The 22154-nt window shown below is 41.0% G+C and overlaps 2 long non-coding RNA genes across 3 annotated transcripts in view; one reads left to right on the top strand and one right to left on the bottom strand.

Annotated features, from left to right (window-relative positions):
• Nucleotides 1-14497, bottom strand: part of LOC135312096 (uncharacterized) — an 85745-nt gene extending 71248 nt beyond the window's left edge. For both annotated transcript variants that reach the window (XR_010371750.1, XR_010371749.1), the window contains exons 1-5: nt 14245-14497; nt 12067-12126; nt 11420-11574; nt 8459-8562; nt 7494-7547 (exon numbers count right to left, since the gene is read on the bottom strand). This is a non-coding gene — a long non-coding RNA (uncharacterized LOC135312096). The remainder of the gene's footprint in view (nt 1-7493; nt 7548-8458; nt 8563-11419; nt 11575-12066; nt 12127-14244) is intronic.
• Nucleotides 13863-22154, top strand: part of LOC135312095 (uncharacterized) — a 36519-nt gene continuing 28227 nt past the window's right edge. Inside the window, exon 1 of the long non-coding RNA XR_010371748.1 lies at nt 13863-14289. This is a non-coding gene — a long non-coding RNA (uncharacterized LOC135312095). The remainder of the gene's footprint in view (nt 14290-22154) is intronic.

Here is a 22154-nt window from a genome sequence, read left to right as displayed (position 1 = left end):
ATCTCTTCCTCTCCTTTGTCTCCTGACTACTTATTGTTCTCACTTTGCCCTGGTGGTGTTTCTCCCAGCATACATCAGGCCTTAGCATGAGCTGTGTGTTATCCAGAATCTGAGCAAGAGTTGAGTGGACAGTCACAGGAGGCATCCCTACCACCAGGACATCACAGGTTTTGCCATCCAGAATATCTCATGTGCTGTTATGCTTCTGTGGTCATAATGGGTGTCACCATCTGCTGGCAGCAATGCTGCACCAGGTGTCAACAGCAGGGGACACAATGAGGGGAAAAAAAAAATCACTGTGACCAAGTTGCCTGGAGATGTGGGATCGCCCCTCTTGGAGATACCCAACACCCAACTGGATGTGGCTCTGAGCAACCCGCACTAATTTCAGAATTGTCCTCTGAACTGAAGGGTTGGACCAGAAGGCCCTTCCAAGTGAGATTATTCCATGATTTTCCAGTCCCAATTAAATTTTTTATTTAATTTTAATGAATTCATAATTTCAGTGCTATAGCAGCTATTGCAGCTTCTTTTTCACTCATCCTGCTTTACAGAATCAACATGTCTTACATGCCAAAGAAGATGGTGGTTCCCACATTGTTTTTGCTGATAAGGAAGGCAGCAAGAATGAGTTGGCTGCTCTGATAAAGGTTCACAGACTTCCTGCCTTCAATAAAAAAATTATTTCCTGTTACGTGTTTTCTCCTGTCAAACCTGTTTGCATCTTTCTTGTTTTCTAGAATATACTGTTACCTCTCACCACCTAGGTCCCTTTCCATGGACGGTCATCCCATCTTCTGAAGCTACCGGAATAATCGGCATGGCTGTTTAATCATGGAAAGGGTCAGGGTTTTTTCCCTCTATGTTTCTTCTCTGTTGAGGGATAAATATGTCTTCTGCTACTCTGATATATTCTGCTTATAACATTTAAAGCCTATTCTGGAAACTTGCATTTACCCACTTACCATTAAAGAAAATTTTTAATAATTTATTCTTTTTCCCTTATTCCCCCATGCTACTTTCCAAAGTCAATCTAACACATAAGTAGGATATACTCACGTTCTTTTAATCTGGTTTTGGTTTTGAGCAAGAATATGCACATCCCACAACAAGCCCCTATTCCCAATAAAATGTTGCAAAATATCATTAAATTCCATTCGAATTTTTGGGTGTTTTTTTTCCCCTTTGACATTACTACACCTTCTATCTCTAGGACTGAGATTTTACAAGTATACCCACTCTCCTTGAAAAGCTGAACCTTAAATACAGTCTCTTTGCCTCTCTCTTGTGCCACATTGATTCTTCAATGTAATCCACGACAGTCATTCCTACCATTTACATCCATTTGCTGTCCATAGTCAGAAGTAACTGTGTCACCTTGACCCTGGTGCAATTATTCCCCTTGCCATTCAAGCCCCGAATGGTTCCTCACATTGCATTTTCCTGCTACACCTGTGACAGCAAAGTGAAACAAACCATTGTCCCAGGAAAGGGATGACTCGTTGCTACCAGTTGCCAGGGTAGCACACTGGAAAGACGCAAGCAAGAACTTGCAGTTGCACTGTTTCCTTTGCATTAGATAATGTCTGTCCTCGAATCACTTCTCCCTCCATTTTTCTTCATTCTAGAAACTGAATCATTATAATAATTCTCTTGCAGTCCCCAGAAAATCGAGGCTGTAGTATTTGCCAGGGTAGCCAATGTTGGGGGGTATGTACCATGTATGAGATATTATAATGTTTACTGTGGACTGAACCTTCAAATGAAAGGAAATTAATCTCCGTGCAGCAGAAAAAGCGACTGCTTTTGGGTCTCAGGTAACCTATAGAACAGATATAAATAAATACTTAAACCTCGTGAAGATTTTACTTTCATCACTTTTCTTTCGCCTTCCTCTTATTATGTGTAATTATAATCTGATTCATTTGAAGATTTCTCCTTTTTCAAATCTGAATAGCTCTATAAGTTGGTCTAGTGAAAGACACTGAGTCTGTCTACGAAACCTACATATGTGCAACAATACAGCTGTATTCATGCGGCAGAAAAACGTAACATTTATAAAACAGCTGGAGACAGCCCAAGATAAAAAAATTCACATTCAGAATGAAATTTGTCCTAAATTTGGGGGTTTTCATACAGGATTTATGATCTGGTGTGTTTGGGGAAAGGGTTTCTCACACAGAGGGCTTATGAAATTCAGCAATTGCATATGATTTTCTTTTTTCTTCAGAGCAATGTCTGTCAGCAAACAATTCATCATAATAGATTTATTTGGAAAAATTACCCTTTCATTTTCCTCCACAGAGAAGTTGTTTAGATTGTCTCAGACAGGAATATGTTTGCTAACTGCAACTGTTCAACAAATTCAAATTGCAAGTACCTTAAGAGAAGTCCTAACTTAATTTTGAAATTGTTTCTAACTCTGCTTCAGATGACTTTGTGTCATCCCAAACTAGCAGCATTTTGTTAATGGTTTTCAACTATGACCCTCAAATTGCATTCCTTGAACATTTTTTTTTCCATTCTCTTTATATGTAATCTTTGGCCTCCAAGAAAATATACATCACTTAAGAAACAAAGTCTGTCTAAACACATTAAATGGTCAAAAATTAATGTTCACTTCATTCGTTTAGCTTTACTGCATAACAGAAGAACCCAGTGGGATTTTGCAACAAGACAAATACTTTCATTTCTTCTTTAGACTTCATCTCATTTTTGGCACCACATCAGTGCTTTTTAAAAGAATGAATATTATGGTCAAAACGTCTTCTCACTGGAGAAAAATGTTTTCTCAGAAAAATCCCAAAGAGGATAAGAAAGGTCATTTACTGGGTGTAAATATCCACAAGAGATAGAAATATCTTTTTGGGTTTTGGGGGCTTTTTTTTGTTATCTTTTTTACTTGGAGCATTAGTAGTAGGTTTCAGAAAAAAAAACAAAAACAACACATTTTCCACAAAATGTGTGCTTTAGCTCACTGAGTGCAGTGTGGTAATGCTGAAACCCCATGTTAGCCCTGACTGATGATGTTTGAACAGAGGAAAAGACATCATCTGTCAAAATCAAATTTATCATGTCTTTTACTATATTTTATAGCTGGTTCTTACACAACAAATAATCCAAAACATGCACAAAGAAAAGCTGGGAGCCAGCATCGTGAAATATGATCTATTTTCAAGAAATGTTTTAGAATACCATTTTCGGTTACCCCATGTCAATGATTGATTGCATGTTATTGCTTATGTGACTAATGATAAGCATGATGAGTTGATGCAAAATATCACACTACTTACAGCTTGCATTGCCTGTTTTGTCACTCAGAAATATCCCTGCTTATTGTACCACTCATGCCAGAATTTATTTGCAGCACGTAATAGTAGACTTAAAAGCAGACATTCCAGACAATTATTCTCTTTAGTGATAAGTCAAGGTTATTTCACTTGATCCAAAATAAAGAATTTCCTTGCTCAGAAATGATATATATGTGACCTGACCTAGAGCATACCAAGTCAGACAGCCGAATGATGCAAAGCAGACAATGGAGCCTACACATGAGTTTGTATAGAAAAAGCTACACTAAGACAAAAATAATGAAAGTAAAAAATGTTTAAGATATAGGTTCCCATTCCTTAATTAATGTAACAGAAAGTGTCCTTCACTGAGTTTTCCAAGTGAGCAAATGGCATAAAATGCACTTGCCTCCAATGTATATCTATATAGTCATTATATTAATATATTAGCTCAAAAAAGTTCATATTTAAGGCAATTTATGCTTAAATGCTGTTTAAGTATTAATAAAAGTGTCACATGCACAATCTAGGTGGTAATTATTTCAGCTGGAGCTTGTAAACTCAAACAACAAAATAGGATCCTGTCAAGGCACTAGAATTTAAGAAAGCATTATACAAATAAGAGACAGAAGAATAAAAATAAGGAATTTAGAAGGAATTACCTTTGTGGGATAATTAAAAGAATTTTGCCTTTTTAGCCTAATAGAGGACTAAAAGAGGCATAAAAATAGTCCTCCAAGAAGACAACTGCTCCCCAAGTGCAGGAGGGGCAGAACCAGAACAAATCAGTTTATTTTGCTAAAAGAAGATAAAAGTCAGATGAGATGGAAAGCTTTCTAAATGACAAAAGCAAGAAATCACTGCAAGAGAAAACCAGGAAGGTGATGCTATCTGCTTTCTGGAGGTTCCCTAAGGGAAAATCAAAAAAGCACAGGTTATTCAGGGATAAACCATAAATATCTTGACTCTGCAGAGCAGGTTAAAGTAGGTCATCTCAGCCAATGGTGTTAAAGCTAACATTGTGTGTTTCATGACCAGGGAGTAGAGAAAAGTTGCAAGCACAAGCACTAAAGCTGCCAGTGCACTTATTGGAGGCGTTCAGAAGGAGCATCAGTGTCGGCCCAGTTCAAGTCAACAAGGCAAGAGTAGCTGTGCCTGGCCAGACTTGAAGCCTACCCTCCACAACATCCTACCTCCAGACACAGTCAGCTGCGTCACTTGGAGAGACATGTAGGAGGCAGACGAACTGCTGGTATAGTCAGGGCATCAGTAGGCCTGAATTTCCCTTCCCAGCCCCCAGTGACTCCACCACCCTGCCCATGGCCCAGGACCCCAGTTCACCTATATCCCCAGAGCTGTCAGTCCCTGCCCCAGTGATCCCACAGCAGGGCTGGTTTCCAGCTCCCCACAGCCCTGCTCTGCCCAGCCACGGACCCCGCTGAGCTCCCCATCTGTGGGAACCCCTACTCCACATGGTGTCCTGACACAAGCGTGCAATGGTGGCCCTTCCCCAGACCACTTCTTCAGCTTCCAACTATTTTGTGTCTCAAAGACTTTTTCTGAGCAGTCATGGAGTCATAGAGCTGGAAACAAAGAACAGCGGTTGTATTTGAAGGGGATGAGACCTTTGGGAGGCAGTGGCTAAATATTTGTAATTTATGATTGATTACAGACTAAACATGAGGCCTCTGTACAAAGCTGCATCCAAAGGGCTCTCTGAGCCCTGGATAAAATAAAAAGAAGAGCTGGGAGTGAGGAAATAGTTCCATCTTAATGGGCAGCTCTGGCATGATCAGTTCTGGAATATCAAGTTCACTTCTGGTGTCTGAAAATCAAAAAATAAAGCCTTTCTATGAAATAAACCCAGGTGGACAAGGATACTTACTGAAGCTCGAAATGGGTGAAATTCTGCATTTGAATTACACAGTCTTTCGCAATATGAATTTATTTGGCCTTAATTTGTGCATTTCTCAATAGGAAGCAGTCCACAATTAATATTTTTTAATTCTGTTATTTGTATTTCAACTGCTAAAAATCTTGATCAGATTTAAAGACGTGATAGAAAGGGGTAGTAAAGAAATAAAGCAATATGTTAAAGCTACCTGTTAAACATGTTTCATGTTTATGCTTGTCATGTAAACAAGCAAATTTCCTGTATCTTTTGCTCACATTAAATTACCAACTATTCAGCTTAAGCAAAAGTGATAACAAGTTGTCCTATATATAATTTGTAATTCTGAACCTCCTTAATGACATCTGTGTAGAAAAGAAATCTCTACAGATATATCAGGCAGACGTATCTGATAATCCCGTCCACTCTGTCTGTGTTTTCCCTAATGCCGCTAAAGCCATTCCAGACGGAGGGCTGGAGGCTCTCCACTTTTTTGATTGAGCAACCTTTCTCTCCCTTTGATATAGCGTGTCATACCATGATGAATGAAGTGGCAGCCTTCTCTGAAATAAGTCACTAAGAGACGTCCAGGGTCAGCAGAAAAAGCTCAGCCACACATTTCACTCACTAGATGTAAGAATTTCATCATTTCTACAGGCAGCTGGGAAAAACTGGTAGTCCTGAATTTAATTTACCTTCTCATGGTCATTTGACTACCAAGTGTACCAGACAGTGTAGGTTGTTAGCTAAGTGAATAGCATGGGGATACTGGGCAGGGTCAAGCAGCCCATAACAGACCTCTCCATAGCATCAGCAGTTTTATCCTCACTCTGATCTTGACCCAAAGGATGTGTGCAGACACTTCTCTGCTCTCACACTGGAGCTCTGTGCAGGAAAAGAGCTTCTTTATATGGAACAAGAATTTCCCTCCTCTTCCCTACCTACCCTTTCCAAACATCCTGACTCATCCATGACAGTGGCACCTTGCTATCCACACCCCAGCCAAAGGACTCCAAAATTTCCAAAATGTCAAGTAGAACAGAGGTGTGATAATATACATTGGCATCATTTACAGGTAATTTTTCCTTAGTAGAAAAGAAGATACACTCCAGAACCATAAAGGCTTTTTGTTTATCTTGAAAGCACATACAAACAAAAATAGAATAAGGGTAGTTACACTGAAGTGCAAATATTGTATCTATTTTTCTGCAGGCTTCTTATGAACTGAACATAAACTAGCAGTGATCCCAAGCAGCAAAGTGTGCACATAAGGCTTTGTTAGATGAGTGATCAAGCTGAGAAAATAATGCAATATTCTTATTAAATTATAACATATTTATCTTCCATTCCATTCTGAGGAAAATGTCAACGTTAATTTACATTAATATTATTTAATTATAATCTAATCCATATGTGTCCAACAAGTGAATTCATTATCTGGCTCTGCCACGTGTAGGCGCCAAAGGTTAAATAGCTTTGAAAATACAGTAAAGTAGCAATATATAAAGTATCTGCATTTCTAAGATATTTCTTTGATAAAGTGCACACACACACTGCTAATCTCCAATGTTTTCACAAAAGAAATGGACTCATGAGTGAAGTATTTCCAAAAACATTGCTGAAAACTTTACCCAGACTTTTATTATCTTTTTTTCCCTGTATTACTCTCATCCTGAATATTTATTGTTTATTGAGTAAAAGAAGAGAGAACGGACAAAGAAAATTAAAGTATTTGCAGTGTAAAAGTTAAGGTTTTACTTTGGGCAGGGATTCCTCCACAACTTAAAACAAGTTGTAAATACCTGAGGACCATGGAAAGTCTGGTGATGTCATTACTCTCAAAAATTTTGAGAACAGTGGTGCAATCCTAAACAAAATTCATATGTTTGGTGTATGAAGGAAGACTACTTCTGAGGATCCAAATATATCTGTTAATTGCTGATTTTTCCCATTATTGTTTCAATCTTGAGGAGTCCTTGGCAATCCTTCTCTTGTTATGTTTAAGCTCTAGTAAGTGCTAGCCATACAGTTATTTTTACTCCCTGTTGGGTTTATTGTTACCAACATTTTTATGTAATATTTTGTAGTCCAACATGGCTTTTTCACTCTCCCAATTTCTTGTTTCCCTACAGAGATTTTACTGAAAAAGAGCACAAAAAACCAGAACTGTACCTTTGCACACCACAGCCCACCTTTCATCCATCCCCTCCCTCCCATCCACAAAGAGCAGTATAGACAGATGTTGAAATTACCCAAACACAAAGCTAGTGGGTTTCATGTGCTATGAAGATTCTAAAAAAACACTGGTTTACCTTCTAGTCAGCGAAGCCCCGTAACCGTGCTTGAGAGACTTGGGTCATCATGTCCTAAAATCAAGAGATCACCCATGAAGTGAGTGGCAGTGGAATAAACTAAGCAGCTCTGATTTCTAGCCAGGGGTTAAATTCTTTACTGGTGTAACTCCATTAACTGCCTCTTTACAAAAATCAAGACAGCTAAATGAATTGCAGGCTTCATTAAAGTGATGTTCATTGTGAGCTGGTAAGTTAACAAACAATTTTTACTACAAAAATTGTTTTCTGTGAGAGTTGTCCTTGCACAACAGCACAATTCCCAGTCAGTACCTCACACATACATTAAAATCCTTAGCAATTTTAGAATTCAAAGTGATTTATGTCAATTTTGTTTTGGGTGGCAACAAATTACGACTTCACTCAGAGAGAAAACATTTCCTGCTGCTATCTCTTAAAGACTGCCTGCAGTGTTTAACTATCAGCTGCTAGCATCACACAGACTGGAAGGTGACCAATGGAATGTGTGAGGAGAGATTAGAATGAATTTTTGACGTGTGTTTTCATTTCATAAACTCTAGTCTCTGCAGCTGCAAGTTTGTCATTTGTTATGTGTTTTTTTTTCAAAGGCAGTTTTGTCTTATCTGATGTTGAAACTCTTCCTTGAAGCTTTGAAAGCTGAGGCATAAGAAAGAGAAATCAGTTGGAAATTTGTTCATGTCTACCTCTGTGCTTGACATTTCTCCACTGATAAGGTACAGCTAAATATTGACTTTTTAGTTAAGTTCAGATTAGCTGTCTGGTCCATGAGCATTGATTGTAAACCATTATCTTTTCCTCATTTGTGGGCTTTAACAAAAAAAAAAAAAAAGGCAGCAAAAAATAAAGACAGACAGAAAATGGAATGGAAGGGAAAAATGTGTAATTGGCTGTAAAGGTGTCATTAAATTTTGCTGGGGAAAAATAGAAATGCTATTGATGTTTACCTTTAAAAAGCTATCCTTTTTTCATTTTAACAGTCACCTTGTTCAACTCATTTTTGACCCATTCAAGGAAAATATCAAGCCGAGATTGCCAGCAGGTCACAAATCTGGGAAAGATATAAAAGATTTTTCTATCACTAATAAAGTAAATGCAAAAACTGGCATTAAATAAGCACTATTAGGTGTATTGCTCTGTAGGGGCTCAGTGGTACTGCTATTTACATTTATTATCCCAGCCTCCATCCCAACCCAGGAGAATGATTTGAGTGTGTCAAAATAAGAGCAGATAAGAGAGCAGGATGATGTAACTCTTAATTTTTTAACAGCCTTTGACAAAGTCCCTCCCAAGAGGCTGTAGAGGAAACTAAGAGATTATGCAGTAAAAGGTAAAGTATGCTTGTAGAAAAGAAATTGGTTAGGAGAAAGAAAACAAACAGGAGGAATTAATAGAAAAATTTCAGCTTGGTGAAAGTCTGTCAGTGGGGAGCCCTGCGATTCTGCTCCAGAGAGGTGGCACAGAGGGACATGGCAAGACAGCTTGTTACTTCTGCTACCTAGGGATGTCCCTTTGGATGTCACAGCCAGCTGGAAGGAATTAGGGCAGCCCACAGGGCTCACGCACACATGGATTTATTCTGAAGCAGCTATTGCACACTCACTTCACACCATTCAGTTAATCCCATCTAATTTGCAAGTGTAGACAAGTATTTAACTTCACTGGGGCTAAGCCAGAACACCACTGGTACCCTGGCTACCCCAAGCAGGTGAGAGGCCTGCTGTCCTCAGCTGCCAGGAGGAGGGGAGGGAAAGGGTGACAGAGAGAGATCTGGGTCAGGCACTCAGTTAGCATTAATGTTGACAAAAGCTGTGTCTACTCCTCCAGGACTATAACCAGGCCTGACCTGAGCTAATAGCATCAGCTAATTAGAGCATACATGATGGCTTTTATAACTTGAACCCTGCTGGGCAGTGCAGACAAAGAGTTAAGTCTGAAATTTTAGGTCCAGAACATCACATCTCAGTATGACCTTAAATCAATAAAGGAGACTCTCCTGGTAGGTGAAAAGAAGCTGCCCTCAGTGGTCAGAACTAGCTGACATCTGGGCCAAAAGTAAAGGAAAAATTGTTCCTCTGACACTCAGCAGACACCATGGATTTAACGGTAAGTTTAAGAATCCTTTCTGCTGTGAACTATGCCAGCAGTGCCCAGTCCTGAATCAGGAACTCCAGGTGTTATCCTGGTTCCTCTTCTTCACCCTGCATGGGTACACAGTTCACATTTCAACCCCTATGCCAGTGTGTACATTGCAACAATGATAGATTAGTTATGTGTATTCAATTAAATTAAACACTTTAACTCTACATGGCTTAATTGTAATTTCATTCAAATAATAACATCTGCTAAAAGAGAACTTATCTAGAGGCATGATTTTCTCTTGTAAGTTTTGATTCAGAGCAGTAAAGGGAAGGGAACCTAGGAATTACACTGTTATAGGCTTCATCATGTCATCTGGTAGAGCAGAGCATAGAAGAGCCACTAGTACTTCAACCTTAAGCATAATGAAAATGTGCCATGGGAATATATAGCTTGGATATGGTACAGCAGATGTTATAAATACCTCATGTGACATAACATGTAAACACAATGAAAATATGAAAACCAGGTGTGTGTCTTTGCATTTTATTTAAGGACTCTGTTCTTCAGATTTGCTTAATTGCCAGCATGCCACATCTTCCACAGAAAGAGATTGCAATATTTCAGTTTTAATGACTGCCTTTTCTATTACTAGAGCACGTATGTCAGCAAAAATTCCCAAAACTTGAAAAATAACCAATTACCTAAAGTCTTTTCTCCCCTTTAAAAACAAATGCTGCATCTATGCCAAGTTTCAGATTGATGCATATTTAAAAACTAAACTATAAATCCTGGGAAAGATATTCACAACAGCAATGCTGATAGGCTCTTAACTTGCACCTACAGTCCCAGAAATTAATCCTGTGATCTCATCACATACCACAGGTCCAACTGGGTTTGGGCTAAGTCAATCTGTGGGTGGGAAGCCTCAGTGGAGTTTTAGGAAGTAGTATTAATGATTTGGAGTCTATTTACCCTGCAAATTTTGCTAAGGTTGCAGTACAGTTCATTACTTTCAGAAAGCAGGATTAATATTTTAACATTGCTCTTGAAAAAGGATGCAGGAGAACTGTCAGCCTCTAACTACAACCATTGTGTGCAACTAGAAATAAATAGCATAATTAGAACAAGCTGGGGACCTGTTATGGCAATCGGAACCTGTAAAAGGATGTGTTGATACTGAAAGAAAGTCTTCCTCTTGCTCTGACTACCCACATTATACAAAGCCTTTTTTAAGCAGTCGGTCCTCCCTGGTACTGTGTTGTTCATGCTCATGTTTGTCTGGGAATTCTGGGGTCACAGCAAGTGAGTTTACACGCCAGAAAGCCTCTACAATTCTCCCCAAATGATGAATTGTGATGGGACTTGCCAGGTCTTCTGAGCATAAAGAGGCAGATTTGTGGAAACGGATGGCAGAATTATTAGCATGCAAGTGACTCAGCCAGCATCCTGCTTGGAAGACAATGAACTGAATGAATGTGGCATCCGCTTATCACTGTCCCCGGCTGGGTCAATAATCCTGAAATTACAGCATCACCAAAGTCAGGTGAGCAAACATTGTGTGTAGATAAGATGTAAAATCGAAGTGGAGTTCAAATTAACTCCACAGTGAAGATCTGTGGAAGTCAAAAAGCATAGATTTTTCTGTGCATTAAAACTAAGTAACAGTGTGAAGAGAATGTACACAAAAAGGCTGCAAAATACACTTTCTCATTAATAAAATTGGTCTCTAATATTTTTACAGTGCTAATTAAAAAAGAGGATGATTCACCAGAATCATCTGAAAAACCATATATACCATAATGTAATGCACAGTCCCTCTTTCATACCAGCTGAACCTGCTTTAGAGGGAAGTTGATGGGTCTTCTGATATCTCAGATGGAAGTGCACATGGCCATAGTCAGCTTGGCTGCCATTCACTTGCCTATCATTAACCATCTTCAAAAGACAAGTATTTGGTCTGAGCTGGTCAGCTAGAGTCCCTCTGTACAGGGAAAGAAAGAACATCCTGAGGGCAGCTCAACTTTTTGTAGAACAGTTATCAACATAAATTGGAAGAATTTTCCTCTGAAAACACTTAAATTCCTAAATTGCTTATAAAAGGAGCCTAAATTATTACCTTGACTAAAAATCTAAATTTTATGGAGCTAAAATTAGATTAAACAAATCTGGTTGTTCTAGATATTGTAATTGCTCTTCTCTGTTGACTGTATAGGATGCCACATTGTCCTGGAAAGTGCTCTAATTACAAACTCTGTGCCTATAGCTGCTAAAGATTTTCCTTTAAACCTTTATTTTCCTTAAACCTGTTCCTCTAAGAAGGAAAGAGGAAGGAATGGAAAGAAGGAGAGAAGAAAGAAAAGGAAGGAGGGAAGTAAGGCAGGAAGAGTCTGACTGAATAATTTCATTTCAAATATTTCCCCCTCTTCAGGGTTAACAGAAAAAGTCTTAACTGCTCTAGGTCCCTCCTTCTCACCTGTGTCCTCCTATTTTCCTTTTATTCTATAGGGAAAAGATCAGAAAATGTGGGCTGAACCTGGAATGAAACAAAATTATATTACTTCATTTCATCTATATTTTAACTGGCTGTATTTTGCACAAATCTGAATGCAATAAACTTTTAGCTGTATTTTTAAAAATCCATGGAAAAATTACCATTTTTCAAGCACCCTATTAGGTGACTGATGTTTTCAATTACCTTTCCTCTATGACCACTAAAAGCTCAGTCAAGGGCTTGCTGATGCTAACAGAAATCTTTCAGGTTGTCACAAAAAGGCTTTTCAATGAAACCCTAAAGGCATTATTTTTATCAGTATTTGTCAAGTTCAGCTCAAAATATTAAAATTAAATGAGAGAACTCCAGGTCTTCAAGGCACTAACTTGAATAAATACCAGAAAATTAAACCAAATTCAGTCATGTCTCCAGCAATTCCACTCAAGCCAGTGGCATTTCAAAGGTTTCAGATAAAGAGAGAATTTGTCCCAGTAACTGTTTTGCAGTCAATTTACAGTCAGAGTTCATTGACTTCAGTGGAAATTCCACCATGATAACCATGACAGAGCTGGGAATGATTATATACAGTTAAGATATAAAGAGCTAATGAAGCATGCACGAATCAGTTCAATATGTTGAATATTCTCTCAGGACTGCTGGTTAGATAATAACTTAAGTAGATTAAGAGTTATAAACAGGATTCTTCTTTGTCTCTATCTTCTAATTAAACAATGACTAACCTCAGCTAGGAAGGTGATGATCTACAAAGTTAATCAAAGGACAATTTAAAGAATAAATAAAATCCTAGAGATGTTTTCCCACCAAAATTGCTTGCCCTTTTGTCCTGCATTTTTCCAGGCTTAACTATGGCAATGTTGTTCAGAAATACGTGGAGCAGCCAATCATATATTTACTGTGACTTCTCATTTATTGATGGTCAATATACTGATGTAGGCGTTTCAGATTTGTTGGCAATCACTGGAGATAATTCACATTACATATATACACACAAAATTAACAGTATTGACCAAACTTTTTTTTTTCCATTTCTTTGAAGATAAAAAAAAGTACTGTCTGATTTTTGGAATACAAGAAGCAGCATGGAAAATTCTGTAAGGGGCTGTTACACTGTCTCCCAGCACCAGGCTCCAGACAGTTCTCTGGCAGCTGGGGAATTATTCTTAATTATGTCCTAGCCACTTCACCCCATTCTGCCATGTAACAGCCCTTGACTTAAATAAGAACCTGGACAATCACATATAACGGGGTTACTACCAATGATAGTAATGGAAATTAATCACCCCTGGTAGTCCAAATTAATGTAGAATGTTGCTTGGGATTTAAGATATTGTTTTATAATCCCAAAAGGACAAGGTGCTGGACAACATTTGGGAGATGGATGGTAGATGTTTTCCTGTTTCCAGGCACTCACAAAGAGCCTAGCAGCTCTTTCATGCGTTAATCCTGCAGGCAGTCCTAACTCAGAATTTCCAAAGACTTGCTATCACAGTGAGATGTGGAATGATTATGTAGTTATCTAAATGGAGTGCCATCAAATGCAGAAATGTTTAGGGGAAACAGCCACTGTAAGGAGCAAAACAAAATTATTGAAACAGAAAAAGCCACCAAATGCAGAAATAACTCTGTTGTAATAATATGTTATCTAAAAATATTGAGGCTGATGGTAATAAATACAGTCATAAGAACTGGGGTGACATCCAGCACATCACAGGACTTCAGAAAAATAGTCAGGAAGAAGCAAGAATTGTGACAGATAAGAAACAGAACAAACAGAACAAAGTACTGCTAATCCTTGTTAGGGTAAAAAAAAACCCAGCCTTTTATGATCTCACTGCTAGACACTGCTTTCAAGGAAAATTACATGTTTTATATCTGATTTTTTCCCATATTTTGTGTGACCAGTATTACAGCCTTCCAGTCTCTGCCTTTTAAAATTTAAAGAAAGCAAGTTGCATTTTGCAACAATCCCATGAACTCTCAGAAGACAACCAGTCGGTGAATTTCTTACTAAACCAAGATGTTTTTCAGAACTAAAAGGAAGTGTGTATGGTCATGAGAGCAGGAGCTTTATGAGTACCTTGCTTTCATGCTTGCTCAGCAATGCCTTCTCACAAATACCTGCCTTCTTCTTATAAATACCTGTCTTTCCAAAGACAGTCGGCGAGGGGCACAGTGGCAGGAACGGTAAGTCCTGCGGCTGAGCACGTGTCCCCGAGGAAAAAGGGGGTTCCCAGAGCCAGGGGAACCTGTGGGTGTGCAGAGACACCCCATGGGAGCTGGCAGATCCCACAAGAGGGGCTGATGCGGGGAGGACGTTGCCAGGAGCAACCACAGGAAGTTTAAACAGCCCCTTAGTGAGTGCGAGCGAGCAGGCGCGGGCGCGGCAGCCCGGGCGCGGGCGCGGCAGCCCGGGCGCGGGCGCGGCAGCCCGGGCGCGGGCGCGGCAGCCCGGGCGCGGCAGCGGCAGCCCACACAGGGGGGGCCCTGCCACTTCAGACAGAGGCTGCAACCCACTTGCAAGAAGCTGAGATCAGCAAGAGCCGTGGTATCCACCCAGCAAAAAGCTGTGCCCTCAGCATCCCTCATGGCCCCTCCAGCTGCAAGAACTGATGCAGCCACCCAAACAGAGCTTTCGAGGCAACATGCAGCCGTCCAGGTCCAGTATCAGTCCAGTATCTGATGGCAGCACTGAGCTCACCTGTGGGAGATGCACCCAAGTAAAGGAGCTGCTCAGCCTGGTGACAGAGCTTCAGGAGGAGGTGTCCAGGCTGAGGAGTATCAGGGAGTCAGAGAAGGAGATCAACTGGTGGAAATGTACTCTACAATCCCTCTCTCAGAGGTACCAGCACTAGCCAACCACGGCACAGTGACAAAGGTCCTGCTACCGCTCACCACCAGACAGGAAGAAACTCAGGAGATGGGGAGAATGGAAGCAGGTTACCACTCAGTGTGGCAGGTGAATCCACCCTCAGCCTGCCTCACCTTCACTGGTGCCTGTACACAAGAGGTATGAGACCCTGGAATTGGAAGGGCAGACAGCTGATGATGTGGATGAAGGCCCTTTTGGGATTGAGGGGTTATCTAGGCAGCCTACTGCCTGCACCACAACCACTCATGTTAAGAAACACAAAAGGGTAGTTGTCACAGGTGGCTCCCTTCTGAGGGGAACGGAGGGTCCTATATAACGACTGGACCCAACCACAGGGAATTCTGCTGCCTCCCTGGGGACAGGGTAAGAGATATCACTAGGAAACTCCATAGTTTGGTAAGCTCCTCAATTACCCGCTATTGGTTCTACATGTTGGCACAGAAGAGGTAGCAAGGAGAAGTCCAAAGGCTATCAAAAGGGATTTCAGAGCCTTGGGGCAGATGGTTGAAGGGTCAGGTGCTCAAGTAGTATTTTCCTCAATCCTTTCAGTAGCCATGAAGAATATTGCATGTAACAGGAAGACCCAGCTAATCAACACATGGATCCAAGGCTGGTACCATTGGCAGAACTTTGGCTTTTTCGATCATGGGATGGTCTGTTCAACACCAGGTCTGCTGACATCTGAAGGGATGCAACTTTCTCAGAACAGGAAAAGGATTTTTGCTCAAGAGCTAGCAGGGCTGATTGCCTGAGCTTTAAACTACATTGGAAGGGGGAAAGGGGCAAAACCAGGCTAGTCAGCAATGGACAACAGGAGGACATGCCAAAGTTCAAAGAGCTGCGTGCTAGTGAGACTCTGCAGACTGCTACACATGGCGTTGGGCACAATGAAATGCGCTTAAAGTGTTTCTACACAAATGTGTGTAGCATGAGGAACAAGCAAGAGGACCTAGAAGCCTTGGCCCAGTCCCAGAAATATTACATCATTGGCATAGTGAAGCCTGGTGGGACAGGTCCTGTGAGTGGTGTGCCATGATGGATGGTTACAGGCTTTTTCAGGAGGGATATGCAGGGCAGGTGATGCATGGGTGTTTCATTGTATATAGTGGAGGAGCTGGAATGCATGGAGCTTGCAGCTGCTGATGGCACAGCTGAGAGCCTCTGGGTAAGGATTAAGGGACAGACGAATAAAGCAGATATTGTTGTGGGAGTCTACTATAGACCACCCAGCCAGGAGGACTCTAAGTCATCTGCTCTTGTCCTTATGGGGGACTTCAACTTGCCAGATGTCAACTGGGAATAGCACATAGCTGGGACAAACAGGTCCAGAAGATTCTTAAACCATCTGGACAATAACTTCTTGGTACAGGTACTAAGGGAATGGATCAGGAAAGGTGCCTTCCTCAATTTGTTGCTTATTAACAGAGATGGTCTTGTGGGTAAAGAGATTGGTGGCTGCCTTGGCCACAGCGACCATGAAGCAGTCAAGTTTAAAATCTATGGTAACAGGAGGAAAACCACCAGCAAGACCTCAACTCTGGATATGAGGAGAGCAGACTTCAGATTGCTCAGGGAACCACTTAGTTAGGTCCCTGGGAAAAAGCTTTCAAAGGTGCTGGGGTCGTCAGTGTTGGTCACTTTAAGTACCACCTTCTAAGAGCACAAGAGCAGGCAATTCCAAAGTGTAGGAAGTAAGGCACGTGAGGCAGGAGGCTGGCTTTGCTGAGCAGGGATCTTCTTAGAGAAATAAATATAAAAATAAAGTATATGGCCAGTGGAAGCAAGGTCAGGCAATATGGGAGGACTACAGGGATGTTGTTTGCCACTGTAGGGAGGAAATGCATGTGGCCAAAGCTCAATTAGAGTTGAAGCTGGCCAGTACTGTGAGGGACAATAAGAGAAGGGCTTTTTAAAATATGTTAATGGAAAAAGGCAAGCCAGAAATAACATTGGCCCATTGCTTGATGAGAATGGTTACCTCACGAACAGGGACATAGTCAAGGCAGAGATGTTTGATGCTTCCTTTGCCTCATTCTTCAACACCGATGGTGGGCTCTGGGAGGCCCAGAGCCCTGGGCTAGAGAACTGTGACTGTGGGAATGATAAACTCCCAGTCAACCTTGAACCTGTGCAGGACTTGCTGCTCCAGCTGGATCCTGATCAATGCCTGGTCAATGGGGCCTGATGAGATTCATCTGAGGGTACTTAAAGAGCTGGCTGATGTCCTAGCGAGACTCTCTCAGTGATTTCTCAATGCTTTTGGGAATCTGGAGAGGTCCCAGTTGACTGGAAGCTGGCAAATGTTGTCCCAATCTTCAAGAAGGGCAACAGGGATGACTCCAGTAACTACAGCTCTGTCAGTCTCACTTCTGTGCCTGGCAAAATTATGGAGAAGATTATTCTGGGAGTTATTGAAAAACACCTGAAAGATAATCCAGTCATTGGGCCTAGCCAGCATGGGTTCACAAGGGGAAAGACCTGCTAAACAAACTTAATTTCCTTCTATGACAAGGTTACCCACCTAGTTAACCAAGGGAAGCCAGTTGATGTAATCTTTTTGGATTTCAGTAAAGCTTTTGAAACTGTCTCTCACAGTATCCTCCTGGACAAAATGTCCAGCGTACAGCTGGATAAACACATAATGCAGTGGGTGAGCAGCTGGCTAACAGGTTCGGCTCAAAGGGTTATATAGTAAATGGGGTTATACTGGGCTGGTGGCTGGTCACTATCAGGGTTCCACAGCGATCCATCTTAGGGCCAGTACTCTTTAATCTCTTCATAAATGACTTCGATGCAGGACTTGAAGGAATACTAATTAAGTTTGCTGACAACACAAAATTGGGAGGAGCTGTTGACACTCCCAAGGGCAGAGAGGCCCTGCAGAGAGATCCAGACAAATTAAAGAGCTGGGCAATCACCAACCATATAAAGTTTAACAAGGGCAAGTGTCAGATTTTGCACCTGGGGCACAGCAACCCTGGATGTTCATACAGACTGGGGAACAAGAGGCTGGATAGCAGCTCTGCAGAGAGGGACCTGGGGGTTCTGGTCGATGGCAAGCTGAACGTGAGCCAACAGTGTGTCCTGGCAGCCAAGAGGGACAACCGTGCCCTGGGGTGCATCAGGCACTGCATTGCAGCCGGTCAAGGGAGGTGATTGTTCTGCTCTACTCTGCGCTGGTGCAGCCTCACCTCAAGTGCTGTGTGCAGTTTTGGGCACCACAGTGCCTTAAGGATATAAAGCTACTGGAGAGTGTCCAAAGAAGGGCCACAAAGTTGGTGAAGGGAAACCGTATGAGGAGCGGCTAAAGTCACTTGGTTTGTTCAGCCTGGAGAAGAGGAGGCTGAGGGCAGGCCTCATTGTGGCCTGCAGCTTCCTTGCAAGGGGAAGAGGAGGGGCAGGCACTGATCTCTTCTCTCTGATGATTTATGACAGGACCCAAGGGAATGGCAGGAAGATGTGCCAGGAGAGGTTTAGGTTGGATATTAGGAAGAGGTTCTTCACCCAGAGGGTGGAGCAGCACTGGAACAGGCTCCCCAGGGAGGCATCACGGCACCAAGCCTGACGCTATTCAAGAAGCGCTTAGACAATGCCCTCAGAGACATGGTGTGAATTTCAGGGTTGTCCTGTGCAGGGACAGGAGCTGGACTCAATGATCCTTGTGGGTCCCTTCCAACTCAGGACATTCTATGATTCTGTGTTTCTCAGCGTGCACCTAACAATTTGTGTATTAACATTTTCTGTCTCAAAAATGTATATATATATATTTAAATTGAAAATAAATTTTTGTTACCAAATAGGGATTTCCTGTTATAACTTCTCCGTTTGTACCAATGGCTACTTTAAAGAAAATCTGGCACATTTCTGCGCTTAAAATCCTTCCTTTTTTCCTGGAATGCAACCAAAAGTAGAGCTCTAATCCTTGTCATTTAACTGACATATGACTGCCATTTTGGAAAAATACAAATAACTTTTCTGACAAAAAGGTCCTCCACATAGACATATCAACTGCTTTTGCAAGGTACCTTTACCGCCTGTTGTAGCAGCCTCTCACCTCTCAAAAATAAAACTATGTTGGACTTGGTGTTGTTCAAAACTTTCAGGGCTTAAAATTTCCCTCTTTTTTTCACTTGCAATTAAAAGGCTAAGCAGTTGTTTTGTAATTGTCACATGCAACTAAAGCCATTTTAGTGCAGGCTTTTTATTATTAATTAGTATTTAAAGTCTTTTAGTAACTGTTTTTTACATGAAAAAAAATCTGATGAGGCCACTTGTGAGAGAGTCATGGGGGTTTGCCTGCCTTTATCTGGGATAAATTCACTATCAGAGTAAGTTCACAGAACAGTGATAGCAGGACTCCACCCGGAGACACACTTTGTCCTATAATTTCTGATCTTTGTTCTTCATGTACTTCTTTAGAGGTTTGCCCTTTAAAATCAATAAAATAAACTGTCATTGCAAAACTTTGTTGAAAGAATTAGTTAAACATTGGGCAACTGAGTATTAACCATAAATGTTAACTAAAAGAACCCTTTTTTCCAGTTGTATGGTGCCATGGAACAGTTACAGCAGGATATTTCTGCCCTGTTCTCTCTTCCTCCCAAATGACTTCAGAGCTGATTTTTCCATGGTTATTCTTTTTCTATTCTTCATTATTTTTTAAACGTGGGTCTTACCCCTTTCTCTGTTTTATGAATGCAATATGTATTTTCCCTAAAAAGAGGTTGTCTCATTTTTAATGCTAATTACAGCAAAAGGACCTTTATTAACAGCCCATTATCTGAACTGAAAGAGGTCCAGGATACCATAGGTAATGGAAAAATGTAGGAAACATAAGTGTTAGTTAACCACAGATCCAGCATAACTGTAACTTGGCCAGTGCTGACACAGAGCTCATAAGCTTGTCCTAAGCAAGTTGAAAGCTCATACAACCCATGTCAAAAATGCCCCTGTATTGTGTCCTGCTGAGAGCAGGTCCTCAAGGTATCTGTAGGTTTGGATGGAAAACTAGTTATCAGAAAGCATCACGCCAACAACAGGAAAAGGATGTGCTGAGAAGGTAAAGCATGGAAATGTGCAAAGGACTGGAAGTCTGAAAGTCCTGCTGAATATGCAATGTGGTCCCCGCTCCAAGAGGGGCTGGGGCACATCATTTGATCTGTGCTGGCACTGTGTCCTCACTCAGTGCTGTGTAGGAAGCCACAACTCCCTCTCACAGTGTGAGGAGATGCGGACGCAGGTCGGTAATGGCCCGTATGAGGTTCAGAAGGTCTGTCACTGAGGGGCAAAGTACCAAACAGCTGTGCCTCTGCTCAATGTTTCCAGATCTTTGATTCTGCACAAAGATCTACCGGGATAAAAAGTCCAGTCTGTGCTGGGTGCAGAAGCACCAGTGCTGTCCCAGGACCCAATCTGGGCATGGGAGAGGTACATCTTCCTCCACATAGCTCTATGCCTGAGCTAAGTACCAAAATAAGACACTACTTTCAAAAAGCCTAGGCAGTGGGCAAAAGAAATGTGTTGTATAAGCCAGTAGGCATTTCAAGGATGTGCCAGTGGTACGTGCTTTGCTAAGTGCATAAAGAGTTGCCATGTATTTTTATTAATTCATTATGGTTGATCCAGTTATATAAACAGGAAATGGCAATAGATTAGCTCCTGGAGAGTGTTTCATATGGGATTACGTTTAATGCTGAAATTCCCGTCAAACTCTTAACTTTTAAAATACTGATAACACAGAACATACTGTGCACTTTTTTGAACACTTGAGCAATGCATTCCCAGCAACACACTCAGAGCCCTAATAATCAAGATTGCATTTAGAGAAGCTTAATTTTCATGCTATTAATCTCTCCAGTGGTAAGAGTAATTATTCAGTATTCACCAAGAAGCAATCCCATAACATGCACAGGGTGCCAGTATGTTAGCATGGTTTGAATGACCACATAGTGAGAAGAAATGTTTCCCTCTCACCAGCAAATTATTATGCAGGTCCTTAAAAAGACTGAATTGTATTTGCTGGATATAAAATCCTCTCTGCTGTAAGGATCATGTAATTTCTGTTTACCCCAAATGACCTCCAAAGCTTCCTATCTTCTTTTTGTATCATCTTTAAGGTCTCCCTTCCAAGATCACCTTTCCTTTTATGACCCTATTTCTTTTTTTCACTGGGCACTTTTGTCCAGCACTCCATTCTGCTAAGGACTTTTATCATTACACCAATTTCTTAACCCCCATGTCTCATCTGAAGCCTTTTTAAATAACTCCTCCTGTGCATTGTGCAGCACCATTCAGGTAGGTAAGGCAGAAAGGCAGTATTTGAATAAAGTAAAACCCAAAGAATGTAATGATTTGTCTTACTGTTGAAACCGTTTCATTTTCCAGGAAGGAAAGATATTTCTTATATTGTGACTTTTCTTTGAAGAAGATGCATCTTCTACCCAAATAATACCTTCCATTGAAACAGATGCAGAAGAGTGAAAGGCCAAAATGGTTTTTAGATTACATGTCCTATATCTGTGACTAAACTTACAATCTAAATGTTGTATGTGTCTACCTTATTAATCATGTATCTCACTGCCCTTTATGTTTGTTTCCTTCTGCAGTCTCCTGTCATACAGTCTGACTATCCTGAAGATAAAAACCATATTTTTTTACTGCATCTAGTACATCCTGAGTCATGATTCAGGCTTGTAGAAACCTTTGTAATACCTTTAATAAAATAATAATAATAAATAAAATAACCACTAGGTTTGGAAAATATTGCAACATGAGAACAGTCTATACTGGTTTTGAGAATTTGCCCTCTGCACCTGATAGGCAAATGCCTGGATACTCTGACTTGGCTGTTTGTTCAGCCACTGTGAATTTGAGAAGTCAGCTAACACGTGAAGCTTATATACCATAACTGCGGTGCTAACTGCCACAGGGATCTATTCTCTCCTTCTGCCATGTAACTTCAATAGACAGCCATGGTGCTTGCCCCTGAGTGCAGAGGCTATCTGATTGCTGTTCCTTGCTCACTTGTTTAATCCTTCTAAATCTTCTTATTTCTAACTATTATTCCATCATTTATCTCAGTCTATCCTCCAGTTGGTCCATCTCTTTCCATATAAACTTTGACTATTCCTCGTTCTTCTTCTCCATGTGCACCCTCAACTGCTTCTTCACCAGCTCTTTC

Source organism: Phalacrocorax carbo, chromosome 2 (assembly GCF_963921805.1).
Source record: "Phalacrocorax carbo chromosome 2, bPhaCar2.1, whole genome shotgun sequence".
Taxonomy (NCBI): Eukaryota; Metazoa; Chordata; class Aves; order Suliformes; family Phalacrocoracidae; genus Phalacrocorax; species Phalacrocorax carbo.
Note: the sequence above shows the minus strand (reverse complement) of the source record. Positions and strands in the feature narration are given on the sequence as shown.